This window comes from Anopheles coluzzii, chromosome 3 (genome assembly GCF_943734685.1).
Source record: "Anopheles coluzzii chromosome 3, AcolN3, whole genome shotgun sequence".
Taxonomy (NCBI): Eukaryota; Metazoa; Arthropoda; class Insecta; order Diptera; family Culicidae; genus Anopheles; species Anopheles coluzzii.
The window spans coordinates 1044060-1060947 of NC_064671.1; the positions used below are offsets into that span (position 1 = coordinate 1044060).

At 44.7% G+C, this 16888-nt stretch overlaps 1 protein-coding gene across 6 annotated transcripts in view; it reads right to left on the reverse strand.

The window, feature by feature from the left end:
* Positions 1-2214, reverse strand: part of LOC120956826 (protein madd-4) — a 118789-nt gene extending 116575 nt beyond the window's left edge. For 2 of the 6 annotated variants that reach the window (XM_040378583.2, XM_040378582.2), the window contains exons 1-2: positions 2041-2214; positions 225-1387 (exon numbers count right to left, since the gene is read on the reverse strand). The gene's annotated coding sequence lies outside the window, so the exon portion shown is untranslated. The remainder of the gene's footprint in view (positions 1-224; positions 1388-2040) is intronic. The other 4 variants (XM_040378584.2, XM_040378580.2, XM_040378581.2 and 1 more) reach the window with 3 other exon arrangements.
* Positions 2215-16888: the final 14674 nt, after the last annotated feature.

Below are 16888 nucleotides of genomic sequence, written 5' to 3' on the forward strand. Positions count from 1 at the left end.
ATAACAGTAAAATTATTTTCTTCATTAGTTAAATAAAGATGATCCCATTTTAATTTCATAAACGACAAAAGATATTAATTGAATGGCGCGTAAAATGCTCATCTTACATAATTCCTAACAATCAGAAGCATATAATTCCGCCAGCCAGACAAAGCGTCCTTCGTTTCTCCACCACAAAAGCGCCATGTAACCATTCGTTACCATATTTTATGCATCCTACTTACACAATCATTATAGAGGCCTTGGTAGCCTGCGCGGTGTTTGCTTTAATCCCAAGCGACGAAAATCAGATCCAGCAACGGCGTTTTCCTTTGCACGGATGGACACCACGAAACACCACGAAGAAACACTCTCACTCACACACACACACACACTTAGGACCCACTCACACTGGTACACCCAAACGCAAGGATGTGAATGGGAAAAGAATCACTACTGAGCCAAGTGGCCGAGTAACCGAGGAACCGTTAAACCACCAACCCGACAAGCTTCGCGCTCGAGGAGTGCGAAAAAAAGGGAAGAGATTTATTATCCTTTGCTGCCGTTGGTGCTGCTACACTGCCGTTGCTGCTGCTGCTGCTGCTTTTGCTACACTTTCCGACTGATGAAAGAATAATATTTTCAAGTAATCCTTTTCTTTTCGGTTGCCTTTGCTGCTGAACGCTTCTCGGTTGTGTAATTGTTTCGTTTTTTTTTGCTATCGTTTTCTTACTGTGTTTTATTATGATTTCTTTTGCTGAATATTCTTTTGTCGCTTTATCACTTTATCCGCTTCTTTTAGGCAATGGCTTTTCACTTGCTTGTGTTTTATGTTTTTCTTTTTTGCTTTAATTTACTCCAGCAACTTACACTTGGCTTTAATACAACGCGTCAAGATTATTTTATGCGCAACTTAAGCGTTTCAATCAAAGGAACGTGATGGACACTTTTCACTTTTTCTACACAACCATTCACTTCAAACCAACACAAATCAAGACAAATCACAACTTTATCGCTTCCAAATTTTCTTCCACCGTCAACAGACTTGAAGCACGGCCACCCGAACAAACTCACTAATTAAATTAGTGCGCTACGCAACGCATCCCCGCAACGGTCACTGACGCACACATGCACACGACCGAAACTCTCAGCCGAATCGCTACTAGGCGACCGGGAAATTCATTCAAATTACCTGCGACGCCCGCCTGCTTGCGCCAGATTATCCTGTTAATGACGAGCTTTGCTCGCTAGTATCGATCAAACGGATCAGCGCACCGCGAGTCGCTTGCAAATTCCGCCAACGCTTAGCCTGTCAGCCTATGACACACTGGCACTCACTTAAACTCCACCGTTTTTTTCGCACTTCGCACTGACGCTAAGGTCACTAGTTTCGACTACGATAGGGAACCTGAAAGGTGAAATAGAGGAAAGAGCTACTTAAGAGAATTGGACAACAGAAGGGCGCAAAGCCATTCCGAAAGGACATTAGACACTTGGTTATTTTATGGTCACTGGCCACGCAGAGGCTTATGGAAATTGGTGCTGCTTCGTTTTGGACGGGGACCGGGCAAAAGTCATGGCTTCATTTCATTTCAAACGCATTATCCTTTACGAGACACTCGATTATTCTGTTTTGCTGTAATGCGCCATACTGGCGAGGGTATCTTCCTTGAATGATGAACGTCCAGCAAGATCTATGCGCGCAGGCACTGCAAAGGAACCGTACCACTTGGAATAGAGTTTAATAATGCATAAGTTAGCCCATTTGCTTCGTTTCACGTGGTCGGTGGTTTGATTGCTTCTTCCGAGGGGCTCGACCCGTTGAACAATCACTGCAAGTCGATTGACCGGTTTGTATCTGATTCGGGGAAGATTCACACACAAACCACAACCGCCCCATTAAGTGAACCGATGCACGTTCTTAGTGAACTTAATTAATTGCCTTCTTCATCCATTATTCGATCACAATCACAGATTAGCAACGGTAATGGGCGCTACTGTTAAATTCACTGGCGCACATACCACACTCACACACAGAGACTCATATGCACATGCACCCACCTTAGCAATGCACACATACACGTTCACACGCACGTGAACAGAGCTGGTCTGCTGTGACACACGGCTGCTGGCCAAATCCCGATACCGATGGCACGAAGTCCCGCGTACGAATGGCGCGTACCGTCCCGAGCATTGGGGCCGAAAGTCCTCGAAAGCTTCAGCCCGCTCGGTTCGGCTCGTCGGTACAGAACGGTGCCCGAACTGCCCCCGAATGCCCGACCGCTCCTATGTGACAACCGTTGCTGCCAGGCCAGGCGGGAGAGCGGACGGCAGGTTTGTTTGACCGGATCGTATGTTGCATAAACGCAGCATCGATGGTCCGAGAGCATGCGGAGAGCGTGACAACATGCCTACCACGCTCTCCGAATCACGGGGAGAGTGGGGTAGAGAGAGAGCATAGAACTGAGCGCAGCATAGAATTTTATGCTGTGCGATGAGCGGAGAACAGCATAAATGTGAGTTGTGTTTTGTGCAAGAGATTTGAGCTACTTTTATGCAATTGGTAGGGGAACAGGCGGAGAAAATGAGTTACCAAAGTGAGTTCTTCTCTTTGGAGATGTGTTTGAATACAGAACTATACTAACAGAACCTTTATTACTTAAAGAGAAATTTAAAACATAACAGTTAAAAGTCGACAAAGCGTACATTAGTCTGGGATATTTCGAGATTTAACAATCTCAGCGAGTTTTTTCCGGCCTTATTTGGTAATAATTTAGCTCACTCTAAAATACTCAAAGGCAAAGATACAAAAATAAAACAAGTTATTGCCACGGTTCCTCTTCCAGTTCGCTCGTGCACGTAATTATCCAAACTAAGCCTGCACCGAAATGCATAAAACTCTTCTGCCGGCATAATAAAATGCATTCTAATTTGTCAACCTGCCACGATTATGAGCCCATCCCGCCCCGAAGCACCTCACACCAGTATTTACGTTCGTCAAAACAAATCGACTAACAAGCAGCATCGGCATCATAAATTCATCAAACTCACCATGCACCATGTGTTGTTACCCTTTGCCCGCTCAAGCGTTCCTTTGCTCATTGAAAATGGCACATAAACAATCGGCACGATAATGATGTCGGATGATTTTAACGCGCTCCAGTGTGCTTGCGCGATAAATTGTTACGATCTGCACCGGTTCAGACAGAGGGGGGGGCATACGGGACCTTATGCCTTCTGTCGCGATCTGGGTGTGATTAGCTTTGTGCTCCCTTAAGCCGATTGAGGGATCGAGAGGATCTAATATCATATGCTCCAATAAGTGTAGCTGCCCTATCCGCGCTTCATGGGTGAAGGGTGAAGACCCTTCTGCTCGATCAGTGCAACAAATGCATAATCACTAACCGTGCGGCATGCGTGAGATTGAAATTTATCACCCCGTTACGTTGCTGCACCGGTGCCCTCTTCGTACGGAATAAAACAGTTTGTGAAGAGGAGCCCTTCTGTCACTGAAAGCGTCATCGAATCGTCAGCAAAGTCGAGCTCACGCACCGCAGCTCGTCAAAAGACATACCAATATTTTCCACAAACCTTTTTTAGAGTGCACTAGCACGAAGATCTGGTTGCAAAGAATGGAGGTCACTAGGGATAATTTATCACATTCATTAATTACCTTCAATATTTCGAACGGCAAATGTGCCACGTGCCAACAAGCATTCATGGGGAAGGTTGCGATGTTTTTTGGTCAGCCAACCAGTCGAGTATTTTCAACGCAATTTTCCATTGCATTGAAACGCACCAGAGGGGGACATATTTCACGCACATTGGCTAATTAATCCAAACATACGCACGTGGTTGGCGCTGGAAAATAACAACACTGCTGAAAATGGGAAAATTGCACATTTTAGTTGGCTCCCATCAGGCCATACGAATGTTCAGGGACAAATCTATTGAATGTTTCAATGTTTATAAGATTTATATTAAATTGCATTATTTACAGAATTTGATGATGAGAGAGACAACTTTTTTCCTGCACAAATATACTTGCCACATGTGCTTTAAGCATTTATATAAGACATGATTGCATGATTTTACCAACACTTTTACTACTGCAGATAACTGCAGTCACTTTAACAACCAACACACAACAATGACCGAAATCCTTTTAACCGTATTGTTCATAAATAAATTCCTTCATATTTTAATGGTTTGTTGGAAGAAGCCACTTTACCTAAAATACTGCCCGACACGCTCCACACTGCTGATGCTGCAACATCTTCCCATACGGGTTGTGGTGTGTGTGTGTGTGTGTGCATGTGTGTTGCAGTGTGCTATTCGACGAGATGCATAAAATTTAATATTCCTACCTAATGAAACCGCGGTAATGAGATTGCATCGTGTCACCAGCGTTGGCTGGAAGCGCATGGGAACGCTTCAATAGAGAGAGACAATCCTTAAGTGTGCCCGTAGCGCTGAGTGTGTAAAACCTACTCTCATTAATTGGAATTCTGTGTGATGTGTAATAATTGCACACACACACACACACTTAAAGTGAAACATATGTTGATTAGTTTTTTTTTGTGCCATTATGAAATTAATTTGCGGTTTATTGAGCAGAATGGTGTTGAATTTCATAAAATTGTTGGTTTATGATTGCTATTTCTGTTTTGCGCAATACTCGCAATAACCAATTAAAATATTTTACAAAACAGTGAACATTAAAGATTCACTGTGTAGAACATTGCAAGTAAACTAACTTCTCGTTCTGGTAACAAAATGCCATTCTCAAATTTCGACCCAACAGAACGACTCTCTTATACATACAGAAGCGGCAGAGCGAAGCTTCTTGTAAGGATTTAAAATCAATAAAAAAGTGGTTGTAGCAAAATTAATGGCGACCATTTAAATAGCTCCCTCCATCGCCACCATTCACCACTGCATCTCCCTCCTTCCCGAACCATCCTCTCTCATTGCTTGTGGTGTGGGTAAGCGAGAAAAAATCCCTCACCCTTCCGTCTTGTGCTGCATCTTTCGCGTGCATCCTCCACAGGTAGGCGTGCATATTCGCTTGGCGCTTGGCAGCATAACTAGAGCACGACTTGTGCGCCATGGCTCCTCCCCACCCCAGCACAAGCGCGGGCAACGCTGCAGCCATGGGAACTTTTCGACGGATGGAAAGTTAATTTTTATTACACTCATAAATAATGGTGCAATCAGTTTGCACACGAAAGAGAACTTCACCTACGTACAACCCGACTCACCCAACGACCATTACACCCAGCTTGTCTCGGCGCGCGAGAGTGCAAGCCAAGGCAGCCCTGTCAGATGACAGTGTCAGCCGGGGGAAGGCGGGCCCGGGAAGGGTGCCCATTGGCGGCTGGGACGGAGGCTGCAAATGATTGTGGTTCGGCAAGTTTGGCTAAGTGATACTTTGAATGAAGTTTACTTTGCCCGTTCTCGAGAAGCTGCTGTGCAAGAAGTTTTTAAATCATCTGCATGCTATCCCCGGTTGAAAGATTTTGATGAAAGATTTATGTTGCGCGCTGTGTTGTCGTTGAATTTTACGCAAACGTATTCAAACTCGTTTTTTGTTTAAAATGTTTTGTGCTCAATTTTGTTCTTTCACTTGGTAACAATTCTGCTTGCTTTTATTCTTCCTTTGCATCATCGAACCATCTTGTAAGTAAATGATTGAATTTCCTTCCAACAATGACATGTACCCCCCCCCCCCCCCACAGCCCGACGGCGAAAAACTTTCTCACCCACACACACATGCACACACCTGAACCGAATCGAGATGAAACCGTACGCGAAAACTTGGACCGAAAGTTAACGAGCAGCAAACAATAATTGGCTGTTCCGCGAAGATACATTTATTTCACCACCCTTTTGTCAAAATCGCATGCACTTCCCGCTTGCTTGCTGGGAGGACCTTTTTCCCACCTCTCGTTTTTTTACACCTCCACACACACACACACACACACACACACACACGGCACTTTCCAGCAAACCCCCATCTGTCCCGACACTTCCTGTGTGTTTCCCGTCAAGACAAACATGTTTTAAACTTTCACCAAAACTTCTTTTCCAGCAGCCTTTCCCCGCCCAACTGCAGGGCGGCTGCAAGGGTTCCGTTTTTCCCGATAACAATTCACTTGCCCTGCCTGTGCGCTGTTTGTTTTCTTCGCCACCGTGCTGCTTGCGGGCAAAACGTTTGCAAACTTTCGAAATTATTCTCTTTAACGACGCTTACCAATTGGAGCAACTGAGTGGGAAATATATTTTACACTAACACGTCTTGGGAAGGGTGGATACAGGCATACACACACACACACACACACACACACACACACACACACACACACACACACACACACACACACATCTCGAACATTGTTTGTAGCAGTTTCGCCTCAGATAAATTGGCCCTGTTAAAGGATACTTTATAGGGAATTTTATTTTCACCCTCGGCTTGCGGCGGCGGCGGCAGAATACGATCGACGAATAGTGAAAATTGCTCTTTGTGAACAAACAAACGGGAGGAAAAGCAGAATGGATGGGAAAAGGGTTTCCGGGGGGGTTTTCCTTCGCGAAACTACTATCGATTGTCATAACCCGGGTACGACGTCAAGAACGGAAGTGGAACGAAATTGAAAACATGGGCCCTCGTCTCTTCGATAGAGGCAATTTATTGCGGTGGGAAAGTTTTTTTTCTTGTTCTCCTCCGCCAAACTTCCTTAATCATTTCTATCAATTGTGCTTCACGGAACGACGCGGTATGTATGTGTGTGTGTCATTGCACCAGCATACTTCTTTTTCATTATTTTTTTCGAACCATAAGAAAAGCTTTGCCTCGAATGCAGCAGCACAAGAACGATGGGAAGCGATTTAATTTGCCACACTTTACGCGAAGTACGGTTAGGCAGGAAGTCTTCCGGACGGCACATCACTTCCAAACGCTCTTCTGCCCCAGTGGCAAGGAAACGTTCCTTTAACCGAACACAAAACCTTCTCGCAAAATGTACACTGAGCGGGGAAAAAAGGACGACATTTTTATACACTTCTTTTCAAAAAAACCCCCATCCAGTGCGTTTTTAAACCCACGTTACTCTCTAGGCACAATGATAAACGATAACCACCAACACAAATCCAAACAATCCGTACCGCTGCGCACACAAACACACAACGCACCAGCCTTACCCACCGAAAGCCGTGTGGAAAGCCGTGAATTGCTTGATTGGTGAGATGAAAAATGGAACCAGCCCGATGAGTGGCAGACGAATGGTGCAAAAAAAAGGCTGATGGAAAGGCAGTGCGAGTGCTCAAGACGGTGGAAAGTCGAGGCCTGAAGAGTGCTTTCTTTTCTTTTAGGAAGAAGATGAAGGGTGAAAAAATTTAGCAAACACACACACACACACACACTCATACACACCGATGCACACTACTTAGGCAGGGGGTGTACTAAGCCCAATAAAAAGTCGAACCAAACTGTCTTCAGCTCGGGACGAAAGAAGGGAAAAAGGTAAAATGAGAGGGTTTGGATAAGAAAAACCTTCAATAGAACTGCTAAGAAAGTAAAGTACCGAAAAGGCTGACGATTGTACTATCCTGTTCATGGAGAAGGAGGAAAAAGATGGAGCGAGATGGAGTGAAAATTTAGGTCGATTTTTCACTGCCTTTCGAGCACCATCTACCAAACCACCTCCATCTTCTGGTGCGATAAAACTAAATCATGGCCTCATACATGGCCTCAATGTGCCGCTTATATCGTCTCTATCAATAGTGCCTGTGAAGCTGAGGGAAAAGCATGAGGAATAAAAAGAAAAAGGAGCAAAAGAAAAAGGTTTTCTAGCCAGCGAGAGGAAGAAAAAACCAAGCCTCCTCCTTCACAATCGTCACGGTGCGGAATAAATAGAACATTTCCTTCCCCCTTCGGTCAAGCGCTGCTAAGAAACTGCAAACCGGGTGCCGATGGCTGCGGAAAACCGCCCCCGAACAACATGCTGCCAACATACGTAATCACACACACACACACACACACACAATTCGGACGCTCTGCAGATGTTCTAGATTGTCGGATTGTGTTGCGATGCACAATTGCACTTCAATCCTCCCTCGATGCAGCTTCCCCCTGCTGCAGTGGTGATGGGAGTAATTCGGTGCGCTTTCGTTTTGGGGACTGCCACGTCGACCGGCTGACACGCTGACCGGTACCCCGTTTCCGTGGTTCCGTTTAAGCAGTATTTTTAGATTAATGAAGTGTCCTGTTTTCGATGCCGACCGTACCGACACAGGACGATGTTCCGCTCTGCTGTTAAAGTGTTTATTTTTGCTCTGGAAGCCGTTTTGTCGCGGGACGGTCGTGGGACCATTACCAGAAGCTTCCTTTTGTTCACGCATCAACCGACAAGGGTTGAAAGGGAAGCAAATAAACACTGTCAACAAACAGCAAGTGTTGCAATGAAGGATGTTGCAAAGCCGGGTCGGTTGAATTAATTGTTTGTGTAGGCTGCGATGACAATCAAATTATGCTCCGAGCTTACCAAACCCCGTCATTTAGAACACTCGCGCTCAACAAAGGTGTCTTTTTTTAAACACTAAAAGTTGTGTTGTTTTTTTTACAAGCACCAGTCATTCTTAAAGCACAAGCTCTCTTCTCTCTCGTCATCTTAAGAAACATTAAACCCATCCTCAAAAACCACAAATTTAAATTACATTCTCCAGTAACTGAATCATCTTTCGGTCGGGGAACTCAAACTCAAAACTAACCTACTCTTATTTTTCACCACCCTTCTCTTCCTCAGCCTACCCTTCTTTCCCCCTGGTCGGAGACACCGTGTCCAAAGATGGTACTGAATTATGTTAATTAGGATAATTATTTCACGCGATAACAGTCATTATGAGGTGTAATGGTAATGAAAATAAATGAACATTCTTCTCCCATCGCGCGCCCTATCCTTCGCGGCAGGCGGCGGCTAAACCAAAAGCCAAAATTGCACAGACAGACCCACACACGCGCACGCACACAGATACAGAAGATCTTGCCATCTTGTTAACTATGTCACCGATGGGGGGGGGGAGACACCGGGGAACGCCACCGAAATGGTCACGGTGGGAGATTATGGAAATTTACTACACTTCTCCGTTTGGTCGCCCCGATTGCTGGACACACTGAAATTGAATAATTACGCATCGCAAGTGAGGAAGCGTAATTCGGTCAAAAGTTGGTCCACAAAAATTGGCCAATTCCAGCTCACTACGAAGCAGTTGAGCGGAGGGAAAAAGATGGTGAGGAAATCACATTACAACTTTACTTCTCTTTTACGCTAAACTCGTGATTGTGTTTTTTGATGTGAGCTCGAGTGCGTTAACTCCAACATTACCAACCATCGGCGGGAATTGTTAGTGTTATCATCAGTGACGGGAATGTTGCACTTTTCGCTGCATCGATTTCATACTCCAGAATCGTTCGGGAATGTATCATGTTCTCGTCGAACAGCCATGGTAGAGTGGAGATTGAGAAATGGTAGATTGGTCCATGTTCATGTCAATCCTACGACAGGTTTGAGTTGTGGGTCTTATTTCTCATCAAACTTAAATATTATTCCAACTTAGTCCAAGACTATAATATTTCGTTTTACAATCGAATTTCAAAGCACGGCTGAACGAGCATCAAAACTCGCCTTTATACACCTTTCTGAGTAACTGCTAAATAGTAACCATGTTCTCGTTCTACCTTAGCCACAGACACACACGATTCCCCACCACGAATACAAGGTTTTATTTAATTAACTGTCGAAAGTCATTTCCGTATAATTTTACGATCAAACTTTACGATCACATGCAACACCACAGCACCTCCCCTGCACCGGTTCACCGACGACCATAGTATCCCACCTTCATCCACACCGCATCCATACCAGAATCTAGAGTACAATCAATATCTGTCAGCTGGATTGTCTCCATATTTAGTCTAGTTTGTGCCCGGGTTCCGGTGCGTCAGCTCGATGTCAACGAGTTTCCACCAACAAAACACCAGGCCAGGAATAGGATACGGACGAGGTACCCACACACTCTTTCGCTCTCCACAAGACATTCGATGCCACGAACTAACACGGTCGGAAGACGGGGTAAAGGTGCCTTGGGCATTAGTTTTAAATCCAAAGAGAAACGTTCATCTTTGAGCGAGGGAGTGAGTGTGTTAAGACGTAGCAGTCGTGTATCTTGGTACGGTTGCTGTCACCAGCACACACACACATACTCATACACATGCTCAGGTGCATCGTGTAGGTAGATCTTATCCTGCCCTGGAATGAAGACGAGATCGGAAAGAATGCATGACAAAGTTGTTCGTTATTCGTTAACATTGTTCACTGTCAACGGGAATGTTGAGGTGATTTGAGCATGTTTCCGTTCAGTGCACGAAACGGCTTGTATGGGGTTGTTAGGAAACTGCTCCCAAACCGTAAAGGGAACGCTCTCGAAGACAAAGAACTTGCTGGGTTTTTTTTTCTGAAAGCAGCTATTTACCTCCAGCAAAGATATAACCCTAATTTCAATCGCTTTGGAGAAATTCTTCAGATAAGGCTAATGAAATCGTTTTGTGCAGTAGCAGAAGCATGAATGAAATATTCCATGCTCTTGTGTGTATGTTAGAGCAAAGAATTTTTGTGATTTTATCGGATTTTTAATATGCAATTTACTTTTATACAACATCTTCTTTGGATCTTTGTTTTTTGCTTTTTAACATCTAGTTCTAGATTATGAAATAGCAACTCCACTCGCATTATGTCCGTTTATTTATGAGGCTTTTCTCCCTTGATAATGATGCATGGTGTTAGTACACACCCTACGAGAAGAAAGACCAAACGATCGCATGCAATGATTCACGAAACAATTGGTCAGTACAAATGAAAAATAAATTAAATCGACATCGTGTCATTTGCCCAAGGGGGAAACCGTTTTCTTTCTTTTTGCAAAGTCCATTCATCATCGATGTCCGTGTGTCCAAAAACTTGGAACCGATTTTGCGACTTGCGCCGTCCATTGTCTTTGACTGACCATATGCTGGCATAATGTCCCTTGGTGCATTCATCAACTTTTTAAATTGGTTTATTGAACTTAAAACTCATCCTTTACGGCTTTTTCCTCTTTCAGCGAAAAAAAAACTGCTAAAAAGCCTCTCGACTGTCCAGCAAACTGTCCACTCGCTGAACAATATATCGCCAAGGCTCCACAATGCACTCTCTATAATTGCTCGTTTAACGTATTAATGGCGCACATTAAGTTGATTGATTGCAGTCTCGCGGGCAGTACAAAGTATTGGGAACAAAATCGCATTATCATTGCAAGGAAAACAGTGCAGTAATTTGACTGCGTATGTGGGACTGTGGGTTCACGAAAAAAAATAAACAAAACCTGCAGAAGAGTAAAAATTGTTTGCTTTATTTTGCATCTTCATAGTTTCCCACGTCATTTTTCCTTCGAAATGTTCGCATGTTTTCCTCTAACATGCTCGTCTGCTCGACCTTTGGGTCCCATTTTTATCACGCCCAAAGCCGACCACTCGCTCATCCGACATCCCGCTCGAGATCTGGTCAATCGGGATTTTATGATGTGCCGCGGCGAGTTTTATTACTTTCCGAACCTCACATTCGCCCCGTGTGTACGGTTGCGAGGACCGGAACACTCATCCCATCCTGCAACCCACCCGCATGCAACAAAACTCTGCACCCTCGGGAGGAGGAACCCCGAGTTTATGGTTTAAGCACGGATGATTGATTGCCGAATTATGGTAAAACTGAGCCTTTGTGCTGGCCGTGAGTTTCGCGTCGCCCGCCGTGGGACATTCGGGATTCCGGCATTGGATTAGATCGATTCCGAACTTTACAATGTCACCTAACGCGCGTTCGTTTTTTCTTCTCGTTATTTTACGATACTACGACTAGGTCGTCTTCAAAGGCCAAAAAACGCGATAGCTGCTACTAAACCGTCCCGAACCGATCGCGCTCGTCACGGGGTTTGTGTTTTACTGCTATCCCCCACGAGATACGCTAATACCGACATAATTTGTCCCCGGTGTTGCTGTCCACCACTGTTGGCAGCGCTATAGTATGCGCTTTGGGATCGATGGGTGTACTCACGCACGGATCTATCATTATTATTGGGGGTTGAATCGAAAGATTTATTCCCAGCTTTTTCGGTTCGAGGGGTTAAGCCGAGAGTCGCGCCGATAACGTTGGGACGGGGCCGTGTTTATGATATCAATGTTAAAATAGAATGGAACATACTATGATGCTGATTGATTGCTACTTTTAGAATGCATCGGAAGGAATTTGAATGGATTAATTTTGTCAAGAGTTAAATGTATGTCTCCAAAATGTGCTTAAATCAGTGCAAACATAGTTCAGACAAGATGGTAAAAATCAATCAAATGTCATATGCACTGCACCATACGATGGATGAGTTGACTGATCTTCAAACAACCTCCGAGAAACAATCGTCACCTCCAACATATCACTCAAAGGTGTAAACAATCGATGGCGCCACTCACTCGGCGTCCATGAGTCAACGAATACGTAATAAGTACGTACCGCCAGGCCCTGTTTACATGTCCAACAGTCCACTCTTCAACTAGGTAAGTGTTTATTCACCAAACACTGCGGGAATCGCATTAAAAGAGCCTCTTGGAAGAACGCTTTAAAGCGCAAATGTGTATGTCCATTTTAGTGTGATGCTCATTTCAAGGTATTTCTGGGCATATGTAAATGTGCTGCTGTATGTTTAAGTTACGAATCTTGTTTTAAGTTCAGTTATGCACTTGATTGATCTTTGCGGCTGCACACGCTAAATCGTTCTAAAACAAACCAAAATCATCGTAAATCTTGCAATAGTAGGTTGACCACAACTAAGAGCCTCATAACCGCAGGACTTCATTATGATAGACTAGATAGCGGAAAAGCCACTGGCGTATAAATATTTAGCAAGGCATTGTTCTGCATCCACTTCCGACTCCGGTCAAGTGCAATCAAAATTGAATGGAAAGAAGTTTGCACTTTCAAAGGCGCATCCAAACCACAAACGTTTCTGATGCACTGAATGGGAATAATACTGAATTGAGCATGAAGTTTCTGTTTGAACCACTGAAAAAAACTACTTCAGAATTGCTCTCTAGAATAGCTATTAATTCTAAACCTCTTCTAGAACATAGTGGTTCTCTTGCTTTCTCTCCGGTTGTTCGATAGAAACGGAATTTTGATTTACCAACCGGCCATGTAAACCTAGCACGTACCACGAATGCTTTAAAACCCTCATGACTCATCCCCGAAATGATTTCGATTCGGTTTCGTACACGACACGGTACCTCATTTTCCCTCCCAACCAAAGAAAAAAGCCAATAATCTCTTGTCCATCCATTTACCGCCCATGATCGTATCGTACGACCCGCCACGTTCTATCGCCGTTCGAATATCAATTTCAAATTCGACAACATTAGTGTAGCAGCCGCCAGACGACACCGTCCCGCTCTCATGCCGATTGGCTCTGACCGCCACCAACATCACCACCATCAAGCCTTGCTGTAAAGATGGATGACAGTCCATCGGACAAACAGTACGCTGTTTGGACTATTCCATTTTAATGAACGATCTGCATAAGCGATCGACGGGATGGGCCGGAAAAAACAATCTCAACGACGGGTAATTAAACTATCTTGCCTATTCCTTCGCTGCACTTTCCCGTTCGCTTTATCGGGTCTTAAGGAAAAGTGAATAAAATGAATGGAGAACCTCGCGCTCCATTCGAATGGTTGAGGGATTACAGGTTTTAACTCCCTTTCCACCAGCATCACCACCACCACCACCAGCACTTTCCCGATCCGTCTGAATGATCGATAAATTTAGAACCTTTATTCTGTTCCATTTTTCACTCCGTTCGTCACCGCTCGTCTGCATTGGACGAGCATGCAAAGACACACACACAAGCACCCACACCGTTCGACGGTGCATTCCGAATGCATTCGCAGCCGAGTTGCAGTGCGGGTGAATGGACCTGAGACCAGCGCTCTGTGTGATCTGAACGTGATATATGGACCGGGAGTTTGTTTGTCTTTCCCGTTTTTTTGTCTCTCATTTGAAAACGTCTTTGGGTGGGACCATTTCGAGCAGCCTAATATCAATAAACAACGAGCCTTTGGAAAGCGTGCATCTGTATAGAGGGAGTGGTTTTTATGTGCTTGTCCTCTGTCATCCACTGCCGCAGTGATTAGAATCCAGTGATAGTTCCAAAGGGTTTGGGCCACCGAAATCGATCGTCATCGATAAGTGAGATGTTGCGATTGATTTATAGAATGGTCGATAATGGACAAGAACCGTCGTCAATAGGGTTGAGTTCATTCTTAAGGTGAAACTTTCACTTTCACCTGTAAAACAAGCGGTTTTTATTGTGTTTTATTGTTCTGACACGTTCATATGTTTATGATAGTTTTCTTCTTCTTCTTCTTTGGCACAACAACTGTTGTCGTCCAAGATCTGCTGTACCACTAATGGGCTTGGCTTTCAGTGACTTATTTAGCAGCATAGTCAGTCCTACGCATGGGACACGGTCCATTCGGGGCTCGAACCCATAAAGGGCATGTTGTTAAGTCGTTCGAGTTGACGACTGTACCACAAGACAGGCCCTGTTCATGATCATGAAATTCATGATAATATTGATTTTAATATGCTACTCGCAGCGTTCCGTGCAATATGCATTTTTGCTGCAATATGCAAATTCTATTAAATCCACTTCTATATTCCCGGCTATCAAAACTGACAACCAATTAAGCAGACTCTAATAAACTGATACACTGACTACGGCCGAATAATTTAAAGTTCATTTTGGCAGCTCTTCATAAAATCTGCTATGCAAAAAACCAGATTCGAAAGCATTTTTCCCAGCTACAACAGAGTTTATACCGTTTTTTTGTTGCATCGTTCCCCATCCTCCAAAAACACTTCAACTGAGACTGGCGAGTACATAAAAATTACAACCGCTCTATGCTTCCCCCTTCTCTCATAAGTGTAAGCGCTGTTCGCAACTTTCCCCATAAACCATGTAACCCGTTCGGTTGGACGCTCTTCCTCATCTCTTGGACCCCCTCCTTGCTTCCCCAAACTGAAGGCCCTTCCTATTCTAACTTCAGTTCTATTTCGGCACTGCGCTATGGTGCTCTCGACCACTATAGCAGTGTTACAGCGGAATGGACGCCTGTCATCGTATGCCACTCGGCTTTTAGCAGTTGCACCAGCGGCCGATTATTTGTCGCTTGCAATCAAGAATTATTGCCAATACAACACCAAGGCACAACAGGGCAAAAGAAAACTACAGAAACGGACTATCGTTGCATCTCTTTAAAGCTGGGATACAGTGTGGAAGTCCATAGAAGCAAATTACAACACGATTGTAAAAAAATACTTTAAATAATTCGATAACTGTAGTATTCGCCATGCGAATTCTTTAATACTCTTTTCAAATGATTCTGTTTGCAATATTTTTTTCAATAATCTTCTATCAAAATCATCATACACACTGTAAAACGCATTTTACCTCTTTCTTAAAGCTACAAAAGCCATCGCAGTGCACAATAGTACTGGCCACTACCCAAAACCCAATTTCCGACTTACGCAGGGTTATCGGGCGATATGAAGAAGTAATATTTTATTAACTACTGCAACATTTACAACGCTCCACGTCCGACACCGGGACCCGTAATCGTCCCTGATGACAGGGACCAACACCAACAGCCCAGGCCCAGGAAGAAGCTGCCGGGAGAATGCGGCCCAGCCCGACGATCGGTGTGGCGCCTTGGGTGGGCCAAGGGTTTGGCGAGTAAGCGTCTTTTTTTGCTTCTTCCCAGTGGCTTTTTCTCCCGATCGCGGCGTCGTACCATTGCCAAAAGTTACACCATCCTTCACCCGTTGGCACCAAGCAGCCCCATCAACCGACCCTTTCCTGTCCCCAATAATGTCTCCCCGGTAGTGGTGATTTCGCTGGAGGTCGTAACCATCTTACAACCCGGGGAGTGGGGCGTTGTAAAGGAAGAGAACGAGAGAAAGAGTGCGATTTAACGTAGAAGAATGCCACATCGTGATGCACCATAAGACAGAGGCAGGAGTGCTGATGGGGAGAACTCCGGCCTTACACAAACCTTACAGCTTATGTCCGTATAAATCAACACGCAAAATAATTCCCTGCATAAATTTTCTGCCCTGCCGTCCCTCTGCTCATGCCGACCTCCGGGGGGGTTTGAATAGGAAGTGCAAGTGTCTTTTTTCATGTAGCAGGCCTCCATCGTCTCCTTCACCATCACTTTGGTCCCTCTCCTCAGACCCCACACGATCAGCTCCGTCTTTGGTACCAATAATTATGATCGTTCTCTTTCCCGAACTTTGCCCGACGGATGAATGATTTCACAATTTATTGCACTCATTCAAAGTTACAGCGAAAAGCTTCACCCAGCTTCTTCCAGCACGTTGGCCAGCATTGGCGCATGGTGGTGTGCTGATGCTTCATTTCACATGCATAAATCTTGCAACTAAAAACGTGTAACCACCTTGGAGGCAAACTTCCACGATTAAGCTTCTGGGTTGGGTATTCCCTGCTGAAGGCCTTCGCACAGGGGTCAAGGAATGTCATTCCAACTCGGCCCATTAGCCCCGGTTCGTGCCCACTGGCACCAAAAGCAGGCACACTTCATCAGGCTTTCCCAGGTGATCCTGTGACTGAAGTAACCCCCGCAGTGGTTTTACCGTACGGCACGTGGCAGAGCAAGGCTCAAGGGCGTGTCGCCTTTGCCCCTTGCAGGGAGCACACCGAAGAAACGCACAAATGAGAACCTCGCCGTTTTCCAAGACATCGTCATTACAGGCAA